The 12,074-nt window shown below is 52.7% G+C and overlaps 1 protein-coding gene across 2 annotated transcripts in view; it reads right to left on the bottom strand.

Annotated features, from left to right (window-relative positions):
* The window catches only part of TMEM121 (transmembrane protein 121), a 203,821-nt gene extending 192,365 nt beyond the window's left edge, over positions 1 to 11,456 (bottom strand). For both annotated transcript variants that reach the window (XR_004646930.1, XM_034780035.1), the window contains exon 1: positions 11,160 to 11,456. The gene's annotated coding sequence lies outside the window, so the exon portion shown is untranslated. The remainder of the gene's footprint in view (positions 1 to 11,159) is intronic.
* Positions 11,457 to 12,074: the final 618 nt, after the last annotated feature.

Here is a 12,074-nt window from a genome sequence, read left to right on the forward strand (position 1 = left end):
GAACTGAAAAAAAACCTATACTAATCTTTTCCTACCTTGCCCCATTGCATTTTTGCATTAGCAAGAACTCTTTCTGAAGCAAACTTTACATCATTAATCACTTGCTGCCATCTTCTGTGGCTGTGAACAGTGCAGCAAATAGCTATTATCTTTGGAAAATCATGGGAGACGGGAGAGATTCCAGAAGACTGGAAAAGGGCAAATATAGTGCCCTTTTCCAGTCTTCTGGAATCTCTCCCGTCTCCCATGACTTTCCAAAGATAATAGCTAGAGGCTCAGATACCTCCTCTATTAGCTCCTTGAGTATTCTAGGATGCATTTCATCAGGCCCGGGTGACTTGCAGGCATCTAACTTTTCTAAGTGATTTTTAATTTTGATTCCAAGCTCCCGAATGGAGTGGTCTCTAGTAGTCAAAAACCCTTCTTCCCTGTCCCCTCCAGTCTATGTCTATCCTATTGCTATCTAACTTGCCCCAGCTCCTCATCTGATTTCAACTTCCCCCCCACTACCGCTCTGGATTCCTTGTCCCAGTTTCCTGGTCCTGTCTCTCTCTCCTCTCTCCCCGCCCCCATGCCTCAGATGGGATGTTCATTCCAGACTGGCAAAATTAAAAGGCTTCCCAACATTTCAACACTTCCCATTCTAAATTTTCGGTTGCTTAACTATAGGCTAGCTCTGCCTACAACAAAGCATATTCAGAACCTCTGATTAAAGGGATTATAAGTGTAGCAACCTCCATCATAGCTAGTCACCAAAGATTGAACCCGAGCCATCCAGACTTAAAATAGGGTTACCATACGTCCTCTTTTTCCCGGACATGTCCGATTTTTCGGCAGTCAAACCCCCGTCCGGGGGGAATTGCCAAAAAGCCGAACACGTCCGGGAAAATGGCGGCTCTGCTCCTCCCCGACTCTTCGGCTCTGTTTAAGAGCCGGGGTGCCTGAGCGCTACCGGCTTCAGGCAGCCCCGTGCCTCCAGACCCTGCGCCGCCGGAGCCCGGGAGGGGAAGTGCCTGGCTGGGGGCGCAGGGTCTGGAGGCAGGGGGGCTGCCCAAAGCCGGTAGCGCTTGGGGAGCCCGGCTCTTAAACAGAGCCGAAGAGGAGCAGAGCCTCCAGCCGCGGCGGCTCTGCTCCTCTTCGGCTCTGTGTAACTGACACAGTGTCAGTTACACAGAGCCAAAGAGGAGCAGAGCCTCGAGCCGCAGCGGCTCTGCTCCTCTTCGGCTCTGTGTAACTGACACAGTGTAAGTTACGCAGAGCCGCCACGGCTGGAGGCTCTGCTCCTCTTCGGCTCTGTTTAAGAGCCGGGCTGCCTGAGCGCTACCGGCTTCGGGCGCCACTGGAGCCCGGGAGGGGAAGTGCCCGGCTGGGGGGCGTAGGGTCCGGAGGCATAGGGGCTGCCCAAAGCCCCAGTGCTACCGGCTTCAGGGTTTGCCGGGCAGCCTCCAGACCCTGCGCCCCGGCTGGGCGTTTCCCCTCCCAGGCTCCAGCTGCGCTGGGGAAGCGCCGGCTGGGGGTGCAGGGTCTGGGGGCTGCCCGGCAAACCCTGAAACCGGTAGCACTGGGGCAGCCCTTTCCCCCTGGCTGGGAGTGGAAGGGAGGAGGGGGCGGAGTTAGGGTGGGGAAGGGGCGGAGTTGGGGCGGGGCTAGGGTGGGGAAATGGGCGGGTCCAGGGCTCATGGAGGGTCCTCTTTTTTTATTTATGAGATATGGTAACCCTATTTTTAAGGCCCGGCTTGACAAAGCACTGCCTGGGATGATTTAGTTGGGGGTTGGTCCTGCTTTGAGCAGGGGGTTGGACTAGATGACCTCTTGAGGTCTCTTCCAACCCTAATCTTCTATGATTATATTATTCTAAGGCGAACACACAATATTGAACAATATTGAACAGTGGCTCACTCAGTGAGTACCCTCCAGTGTGTTCTGAACTTGGCAGGATCCTGTGGAAAAAATAGTATTTGATCATGTAATTAAATATGGTACCCTAATGCATACACACGTGGGAGGGGGAGGCAAATTAAGGAAGCACAGGCAACCTTCATTCTGGTATTTCCTAACTTTTGCAGGCTTGACTTTGGAACTTTAATGTTCTTTTAAGAGAGTTTTGTATGCGAGAGAGTGAGTGAGAGAGAGAGAGACTAGGTTTTCAAAACAAATTGAAAAATGAGGAACTCCATCCTGAGGAATCATATTGACACCCAAATGGTTCATCAGAAGGGGTGGAACCTTTAGATCCATTGGACAGACCTCTGCCACTTGAGCTAATAGAGGAACTGATAGCACTAATGATTATTTTTTTAACAAGGGCAAACAACATATTTCCCCCAATCTTGTTCTTGGAAGTGGTTGAACCATTTAGGCTGAAATGTTCACACACAAAAAAAGTTAGCCTGAGGTAGACACCTGGCATGGAAAATTTCAGCCCAAGCAGTTAAAGACTGGCCACGTTATAAGCAACTGAAAAGAGGGTCTTATAATGGGAAATCTTAGGCAACCTTAAGTATAGGTGGTGCTACTATATAATAATTTGTTGAGCTCCAACAGTATACAACAGTGTTTAATTTGGACAGTTGGTGTGAATGGCTCACGGTGTTTATGATGGAAGTACATGTAAAGCTAGGTGGTGGATGCTGCAGTCTTTAGCAGTAATGGGAGGAGGCCTGGTGGAGGCTTGAGCCCCATATACACAGGATGTTTAGCAGTTCATAGGCTAGTTTGTATAATGGGTAGGTGGGTCACAGTTAGGAAGATGAATGTCTGGGTTCTTCATGGGAAGGGAGGGTTGGCTAGATATGGGGCATATTGCATAAAGTATTTATAGCGTCTATGCGTTTTTTTCTGTCCCTCCCACCGTCTCTCTCCTCAGTGGAACGGGGCCCAAGGACACTTACACCTGATAGGTTGGGTTGGGTTTGAAATTCAGGAAAAAGAGAAGGCCCAGCCCTACTTCAGACCCATAGAGTGCCTCATTCCTGTCCTGCCCACAGAGCCCTCCACTTGCTTCCCTCCATCTCCCTCAGCAGCCAGCCATAGGCAGCTCACTCCTTCCTTCTGCACTGCATGAGGCACAGCATGTAGGGGGATTGGCAGATGTGCTAAATTAACTCACAGCCCCCCACCCTCTTGCGCCCCACTGTGGGTTCCTCCCCTGGCTTCCCCAGAGTCACTCCCAGTGTAAGCTGACACGGATGAATGGCCTCCACTAGCAGTTGTGCCTGCCTATGCTGAGGCTGACTGTGGTCCTCTTATTCTTGCATTGCAGATGCACCAGTCTCTAGCTGTTACGATCCGGGTGACACCAGACATATACAGGTGCCTTATGCTGCACATGAGTCTTCATGGGCAGTGTTGAGGAGGCTGCCAGTGACTTGCTTCTCTCCTGCCCCCACACAAAGATGTTGTATCTGACTGCCCCCAGCCAGCTGCTCCAGCCCCTGAGGGAGGCAGAGCAGCTTTCAACAGCCAAAGGGCTGGATACCATAGTATTTGATGTGACTGGAAGGCGGAGACAGCTCTCCAGCAGTTTACACCCATTCAGGTTTCTGTAGGGACTACTCTTATCCAGCGACACTGGGAGAGAAGAACCAGCACGGCACATAGACCAGCCCCATCACATAAATATCACTCCCCAAATCCAAGCACCAGCTCAGTGGCTGTCCAGAGCTGGTATAATGATGGATTCCTCTTCCCTCCACCTCAGCCCGATCTACTGCTGCCCACCTGAATTAACCTGACTCTGCCATGGGGGAGCAGAGCTCCATAGCCAGCTCCTCTCATTCCACTGACACCCTTTCCAGGGCTAGCATCACTGAAAGGTCTGGTGTGGGAGGGAACTCTCCACTTGGCACAGGTAGATTTTGGGGGTGCTCGGTGGCAGTTTCCAGTCCCAGCTTGATGGCATGTGGCTCCTCCTACAACTTGGGAATGTGGAGAGCTGCAGTGGCAGCTATGCAGGTGCTGGAAACAGGAAAAAAAAGGAATAGAATCTCCCCTTTGCAGAGAGCCCTTCTGACATGGTACTCGGACACGGCGCTCACTCTATTTTTCACACCAGGAAACGAAACTTTTTTGAGGGGGAGGGATTGAGAGAGAATCCTGCACAAAAAGCATTTCCCACAGCCTGCCCTATGCTGGATCCCCCAGATCTCCAGCTTCAACTAACAGCTTCCTTTCCCAAACACCCAGGATTCATTTCTCACCAAAGCCTGCAGTGAACTCGAGCACCGTGCCATCAAACAATGCTGCTGGGGAAGGAATTGTTCTGCCCGAAAACTCTTGCTTCAGGGTCAGGTAGGAGGAGAAAACTGGCTTCTTGGGAAACACAAATATCTTGGATAATTAGATAAGATGGCAGGGAAAATGAGGAGGAACAGATAAACCCAACTAGACTTGTCTTGGTTCCATAAATCTGAACACTTCCGCTCTTCCATTGTTTTTTATTGTTTTCTGCAACTGAAAACCACTCACAATAGTTTTGCTCCAGGGCGATTAAATTGCCAAATGTGCCTCCTAGCAGCTCTCTGGAGAGATCCATATTTACATACAAGGCGTACTATCAAAGCAACGGCAGATAATTGAGGAGAAGGCACAGCAAGTAAACACAGATGGCTCCCATTCAGCTGGACCTCTCCATGCCATTGCTATGAAGCACAAAGCCAGTGCCCCTCATTCCTGGCACCTGTGAAGCAGAGAGACTTAGAACCTTGATATGGGACCGCCTGAGATGTTTGTGTGCCCCTCTGGGGAGAGGGGGAAAGGGCCTGGATTCCAGCATCACAATCCGTGTGGAGAATACAAAGAACCCTTTGAATGAGAAGGAAAGCTGGAGAATTGAAGAGAGAACTGATTCTTCATAAAGGCGGCCTACAAAAAGTGCTGAGATATGCCCCTACACACACACACACACACACACACACACAGAGCTTTGTGAAGAGATAAGGCTAGAGAAGTCAAGGCTGCCCGGGAAGTGGAAGTGAAGGCAGAGAATAGGGTGTTCTAGGAAGCTCAGGTAGATGACCTTGGAGCAGAGGGGTTATATGTTTCAGCCTCTTTTCCTGCTAGGGGTTTAGGTTCAAAACCCAGACAAAGGTCAAAACTAAGATTCCTTCCCCTAGTCACTGGGAGTCAGTGTTTACATGATGTTTACTATGCTTGTCTCTCAGCCAGCAGGAGCTGCAAGACTAGAATGATCGGATGGATCAGGATAGAGTTGCATTGGCTGAACTTTGTCATGGAGGCGTTAGGTCCCTGCAGTACAGGAGGTGCAGTACATACACTTCAGGGCTTCATCCTGCTCTCCTTTCCACCAGCATACAATGGGAGTAATCCCAGTGATATGAATAGAATCGCACCAGTGTGAGAGGAAAATCAAGCCCAGACTATTTCCCATCTGGAAATGTTATCCTTGCACAATTATCATGTAAACCAGAGCTGAGAAAGCAACAGCTTGTCCCTTCCCTGTCTCCAGCCCATCCTCCGGGGAGGCAGGGCAGGACTGTACTTGGGACTGCTTAGCCCAGTCTACCTAAGAAGGATTTCAAGCTGTGGGATTTCCACCACTTCGTTTGGGAAGCTGTACCACAGTGTAAACAACCTCAACATTAGAGACCTTTTCCTGGTTCTCAGCCCCACTAGTTTTCTGCTTGATTATATCCCATTATTCCTCCTTATATCCCGTCTCACTCCATAAAATCATTCCAATGACTAGAAGCCGCTGGACAACCAGGAATCAGTGGACTTAGGGTCTATCCTGTAGTACCTGCTCTAGAACCTCAGATGAATCACTTCATTTCTCTGAGCCTCTGTTTCTTCTCCTACCCCGTCTGTCTGGTCTGTTTAGACAGTAAACTCTTCAGGGAAGGACCTGCCTTTCAGTAGGGATGTGTACAGCACCTAGCACAACAGAACCTGTATCTGAGTTGGAGCCTTTAGGCTATAATTATAATATAATATAAATATTACTGCTATGATATAAATAACAAAGAGGAAGCTAGCAGGAATATTAACACAGCTGCATTGCACACCTGTACAATTTATGGTGCACATTGTACAGTCACAATAATAATATATCAACCTACATATTTAACTAGGAAACCAGGAATAGAAAATATTACATCTCCTTAGCTAGGTGCTAGTACAGCACCCTCCAACATAGCATCTGGGCATCTCCCAGGGCTGTGGGGATTTATTCCCAAAGAACTCCTGGGAGGGAGAAAAGTTCCACCTCTTTGTTACATCCAGGGATCAAAGGCCCAGCTCCTCAAAGTTATTTAGGATCCTAAATTCCATCAACTTCACACAGCTGGTCTAAAGCAGAGCTGGGAACTGGTCACAGGTCTCCTGCATCCCAACTTAGAGCTCCAACACAATCATTGCTGTTAAGTAAGGGGTGTCTCTCTTGGCTTTCTGAGATGAGGTGAATGGGGCAGGGTTTGAGTTCCCATTTCTACCGCGGCTATTGTTTGGCTGGAAGCAGTTTTCTGTAAAACTGGGTTAAGCAGGCAGCCGAACATTTGTTTCCTTTGGGACAGCTGCATCCTTGCAATGGGAACAAGAAAGAAACCAATTTTCTATTCAATTCAAACTATCATAAGATGCAGCAAAAATCATGGCCAGACCCTAAAATCACATGATCCACGTTGATTTTAATTTTTGTAAACCCTGATTTTCTCTGGCCCTGGAGGCTCTGGCGGGGGGATTTTTTGGAAGGTTTTGCTGTTTCTGTTTCTCTGAGATATTTACATTCTCCCTCATGCACATTACCCCGCAGCAGCTCTGCACCTGACAGCCAGAGCAGGGAGAATGTGCATGGTGATGTCACAAAGGAAGTTGGGACTCACAAGGGATGGACAGAAGAGACCCCACCCTGTCTCCCTGTCTCTTTTGATGTGGGAAAAGACTAACCCAGCTTCTTGACCCCCAGTCTCTGGGGAGTTTATGGGGGCCCCATAGGATCTGAATTCATTCCAGTAGGTCTAAATATTCCCACATAATTACATGCATCTCAGGGCTTGTCTTCACTACCCGCCTGGATCGGCGGGTAGAAATCGATCTCTCGGGGATTGAATTATCGCGTCTTGTCGGGACGCGACAATCGATCCCCGAATCGATGCACATACTCCACCAGCGCAGGTAGGAGTAAGCGCCGTCGATGGGGGAGCCGCGGCGGTCGATTTGCCGCCGTCCTCACAGTGGGGTAAGTCAGCTCGGATACGTCGAATTCAGCTACGCTACTCGTGTAGCTGAATTTGCGTATCTTAAATTGATCCCCCCCCCCAGTGTAGACCTAGCCTCAGATGCTAGCCTCATCCCCGCTGGTGAATGGTATCAAAGCCCCACAGAGCTTTCCCTTTGGAAGTCCAGCTTTCCTAGAGGAGAGCTTTGCATGGCGCTCTGCAGGCTGGGAGACACTAGCTCAGCCTGACCACTAGCATAAGGGCAAAGGGCCATTCACTGAGCATGCTCTGCCCCAAGTCCCCCAGAAGATTCACATAGGACTTGCTCAGCTGCAATGTGCCTGATGATCATAGAACGCTCGGATGAAGGTGGAGGGAGAGGCATTTCCGCAGGCATCCAGATCATGACACACTGGGGGCTTGGAAGGCAGGGAACGGGATGTTGGAGTTGGTTTGGAACTGAGGGGAGCCAGTGCAGAGCATGGCCCACCTGCAAGATTTCGTCCATCTCTCCAGGTAAGAAGATATGGTATGATGCAGGGGACTCAGAGCAGTGCATGGCAGGATCCCAGGTCAGAAGAGACAGAGGTCTCTCAATGATTCCTTGGTCTATCTGAATGGCTTCCAAGTAAAAAGATGTGTTTTCCATCTACCAGCCCTGCAAACTTTCCCTCAAGTCTGGAAGTTGAGCTGGGTTCTTTCTGACTTACATATCACCATCAGGAACAAGGATCCTGCAGTTAGTCAGCACAGATGCCAGCGCCCTCTGCCATCATTGGGCCAGCCAGTCAGGGCTAATGTGGGTAGAATCCAGCTCTCTCTCCTGTCACAGGGCTGGCCAGGTAGGGCTATTGGGGGTAGATTCCAGCTTCTTCTCCCATCTCTGGGCTGGCTTTGCAGAGTTGTAGGGGATGGTGCAGCCATATTGCAGAGGGACACACAGAACTTTGAACTCAGCTCTTGGCCACAGAAGAGATCTCCAGTTCCCCCTTAAGGAGCAGCACAGTATGTACAGAAGCTTGTGTCTCCACCCTGACTGCTCCATTCGCTCCTGGTGAGCAAGTAACAGTGATTCCAGAGAGCCATGAGCTAGAACCCTAGAATGTTTTTGAAAATCTATGTTCTAGAGCATTATTCTGGGCAGGTCTCTAGCCTGCGTTATGCAGGAGGTCAGACTAGATGATCACAGTGGTCCCTTCTGGCCTTGGAATCAATAATATTTGAATTGAACCCCTTCCAGTTCTGGGAAAGTCTGGATCTGGATCCAGAGATAAATGCTGCAGTTTTGACTCATCTTTCTAATGGGCACTGACAGAAATCCTGAATCCACATGCTCCCCTCAGCTGGATTCACATCTCAGCTTCCCAGCTCAATCCATCTCTGAGGATGGTGACACTCTGTCCCCGTGGAAGGAAAAATAGACTGCAAGTGGGAATATGTCATTATGCTCCAGTTATGGAAAGGTCCCTGCCTATTCCCAGCAGTTATAATCTTCCCCATTTCTTGCAGTAGAAAATGCAAAGCATCGTCTTCTGGGGCAGTCTCTGCTTTAGACACCACTGCACAACAACAACAACAGTAACAATAATCACCTAACTCTTACACTTGTCATCAGTAAGGGCCTTCGGCCTGACCAAAGGAAATGCCTTCTGGGAGTAGAGAGTCAGATTATTTGTATTCATTATTTTCATGGCAGTAGCACCTAGCAGCCCCACAGACCATGTCTCCCCTGGGTTAGGTGCAAATACAGAACAAGAAGTCTCTGCCCCAAAGAGCTTTTCCTGTGAGTGTTAACCTCAGCTGCTGCCTCTCTCCTGGGTAGCACTGCATGACACTAGCCTCTGATATCTACTTCCATTAGCCCTAGCTTGGATTTGGGAATGTTGTGTTGCTGCTGCAAATTCATTTGCCATGGAAAAGGGAGCTGTGGGGTTTTCTTAATTACCATAATGGGATTATGGTAATTAAGCAAATGGGTTTAGTGTCTGACTCCCCTGCAATGATACCCACATAAACCTGAGAGCACAGGGTCAGCTGCGCCTCTCTCTTGTACCATGCAGCTGAGCGGCTGTGTAGGAAACCAACACTTCCATCAGACACTGCCCCTTTTCTTTTTCACCACTACCCAGTGACATCACAAACAAGTGCCAGTGGCATCAGACTCTGTTGCCATGACAAAGTTCATGATGCAGTGTTGACTTCCCCTGTATTTTAGCAGCAGGGGCACATGGAGTGTTACTAATCAACCACTGAGAACTGCACATCAGTGGGGTTCACCCTAGCAGACACATGTCTGGGAAAGTGAAGATCTGACTCCAAATGGCCTGGCTGAAATACTGCATGTCAGTCACACCCAGGAGAATCCTCAAACCAGGCACAAGGGATGAAGCTGGGGTCCGGAGAACACCTGAGAAATCCAGCCATTCCCTTTAGCTTCACAGAGCACTGCAGAAACACAAGGGCCCTGAATGGGCAGCTCGCTGCAGTTATGATTAACGAGCTGCCAGAAATATCTCAGCCATGTATGTGTGCAAGGGAAACATTCCCATCCACAGTCCCGGGCAGAGCAGCGGGGAGCCCTTTCCCTGCTGCCATCGCCGATCCACTCACAAGATGTGAGTACTAAATGTGGGCACTCAGGTAAGAGAGCTGCCTTCCTATCTGCAACATCCCCCTTGCCTCCTCAGGCAATTACACTTCAGCCCCCAGCCCCCATGCTGAGAGACAGTTCAGCCAGCAGCAATCCTGGACTGCAGGAGCCTGTTGCCAGCATGGGCCTATATGGTGGGCTTCCCAGCTGAAGTGATGTTCACTGTTCAAGGCAGGAGACAGAAGGGGACAAGATTTTACCTTCTTGTTTCCCAGTAATATTTAGCACCTGCCTCGATCCTCTAACAATCTGCCCCTCTCAGGCAGGAGACAGCTACAGGGGGACATTACATGGGGGCTTAAGTCCCCAAGGCAAAAGGGAGCAAGTGATGGACAGTTCCTTGCTGATCCCCCGTCTCCCTTTTCATTGGTATAGCTTCTGGGGCACCGGTGCCAGCATGAACAGTCATCCTGATACACACAACAAGCCTCACAGAGCCAGAGCCCTTCCAGAGCACTGCTCCGCCCCAGGGAGCTGGGGGAGAACCCAGCTTCCTCCCCAGGCAGGAAGGGAAGAGCCCTTGGAGTTCTACCCACTGAAGTCTCTGGCAGGAATGGCCTTAACTTTACTGCCTGCTTTCAGGGATGCAGCTGTCTGTAACAAGTAGCTGGGGGAGGTGGAGAGGGGCAGTGGTGTCAGATGGGCGGGAGACTGAAGCTCGGGCACTGGCCCATGCACGTTGGTGGGGTTTTATAGCCAGTTGCCTCCTCACTCCTGCAATAATCGTGCCCATGGTTATGTTGATTGATGCCAGCCCTTCCCTGCCCATGGGGTGCCGGGGGAGATCCAGGGAGTCGGGCTCTCCCCCCTCTTCCCCATGGGAATGGCCTCTCCTAACACAGAGCTTGTCTGGCGGGAGCTGTAGCTTCCTCCTCCATGCACAGTTCAGGGAAAGCCTGGCTTCCTCCCGCAGCTGCCCATGAGTCACTCAGGCTGGGCACAGGACGGGTGCAGCCCTCCGACTGGCATGCCTGCCACCCGCGGGGAGCCCCAGCCTTCGCCAGCTGAGCGAGCGCCTGGGGCAGAGGGGGCTTCCCTGTGGGAGGTGGCAGCCCGAGCCACACTTCAACTAGTGCTCGCTGCCCGAGCAGATCCGCGGGAGGCGGCGGGGGGACCCTATTGCCCCCCCCCCCCCCATCCTCCCTTCGGTTGGGTCTGAGTCCCTCCCCCCGTCGGGAAAAGGCTCCGACCAGCCATGCCTCTGCGCCGGAGCAGGGCTCGGAGCCCGGCTCTGCTCCACGCCAGGGAGTCAGGCAGAGCCGCGCGGGAGGGCGGCCAGCCCCCGGCGCCCCCGAGCCAGCGCAACGCAGCGCAGCGCTTGCCCCCTCTCCTACCTGGGAGCTGTCCAGAGGCTGTAATCCAGCGGCGGCTGCCGGGCTCTGCTCACCTCCCTCCGTGCCGTAAATCCTCGCGGGGATCACGCGGCGGGAAGCCCCGAGCTGGCTACTCCCGGGGCTGGGGCAAACCCCCAGCGCGCTGTGGCCCCGGCGCTGTCCCCAGGGCGCAGAGCGGGCGGCGCAATCCCCGCCGCTCAGAGCCCGCCGCTCGCCACTGGCCGGCCGGCGCCCGCAGCCTCCCGAGCGCTCCCTGCGCTCCGTTTCGCTCGCCGCCGATTGGCCGCTGCTCCTGTGCAGGGTCGGCCGGCATCGCCCGCGCCTCCAGCCTGCGCCCCCGCCACCGCCCTGCGTCCCGCCAGCCCTGGGCAGGGCGCACACCGGGGAGCGCGGAGCTGCTGCTGCCGAGGCGGGGGCGGGCGGCAGGCGCGGGGGCGGGCACGGGGGAATCTCCGCAGCTGCTCCTCGCACAGATCGGGGAAGCTGGGAGGAGGCAGCGGGGAGCGGAGCAGTCGGTCTGGCCGCCAGCTGGGCTTCGTGCCGGGGAAAACCCGCCAGATTGGGGGCGCAAGGGGTGGGGCCCCGAGCCCTCCTCGGGCTCTGGCCGCAGGGGCAGCACAGAGCAAGGCACCGGCTGGGCCGCTGTCTTTCCGCCTGCCTCAAGTTTTCTTCGTTCGCCGGCCCTTAAGTGCCCAGTGGCCCCCGATCAAGTCCCTCCCGCACAGGGGCCCAGACGGGCTCTGCCCGCTCCCTGGGGCACGTCCCGCTCTCAGAACTGAGTTTGGCACTTTGGAAACTGACAGCGGCGGGGAGGGTGTCACGCTCACTTTCCAGCCGGGACAAAGCTCAGGGGGACCCAAACCCAGCCCGGGGGAACCCAAGAGATGGGGGCAGTTCAGGTCAGGGGGTCGGTGG

This window comes from Trachemys scripta, chromosome 8 (assembly GCF_013100865.1).
Source record: "Trachemys scripta elegans isolate TJP31775 chromosome 8, CAS_Tse_1.0, whole genome shotgun sequence".
NCBI lineage: Eukaryota > Metazoa > Chordata > Testudines > Emydidae > Trachemys > Trachemys scripta.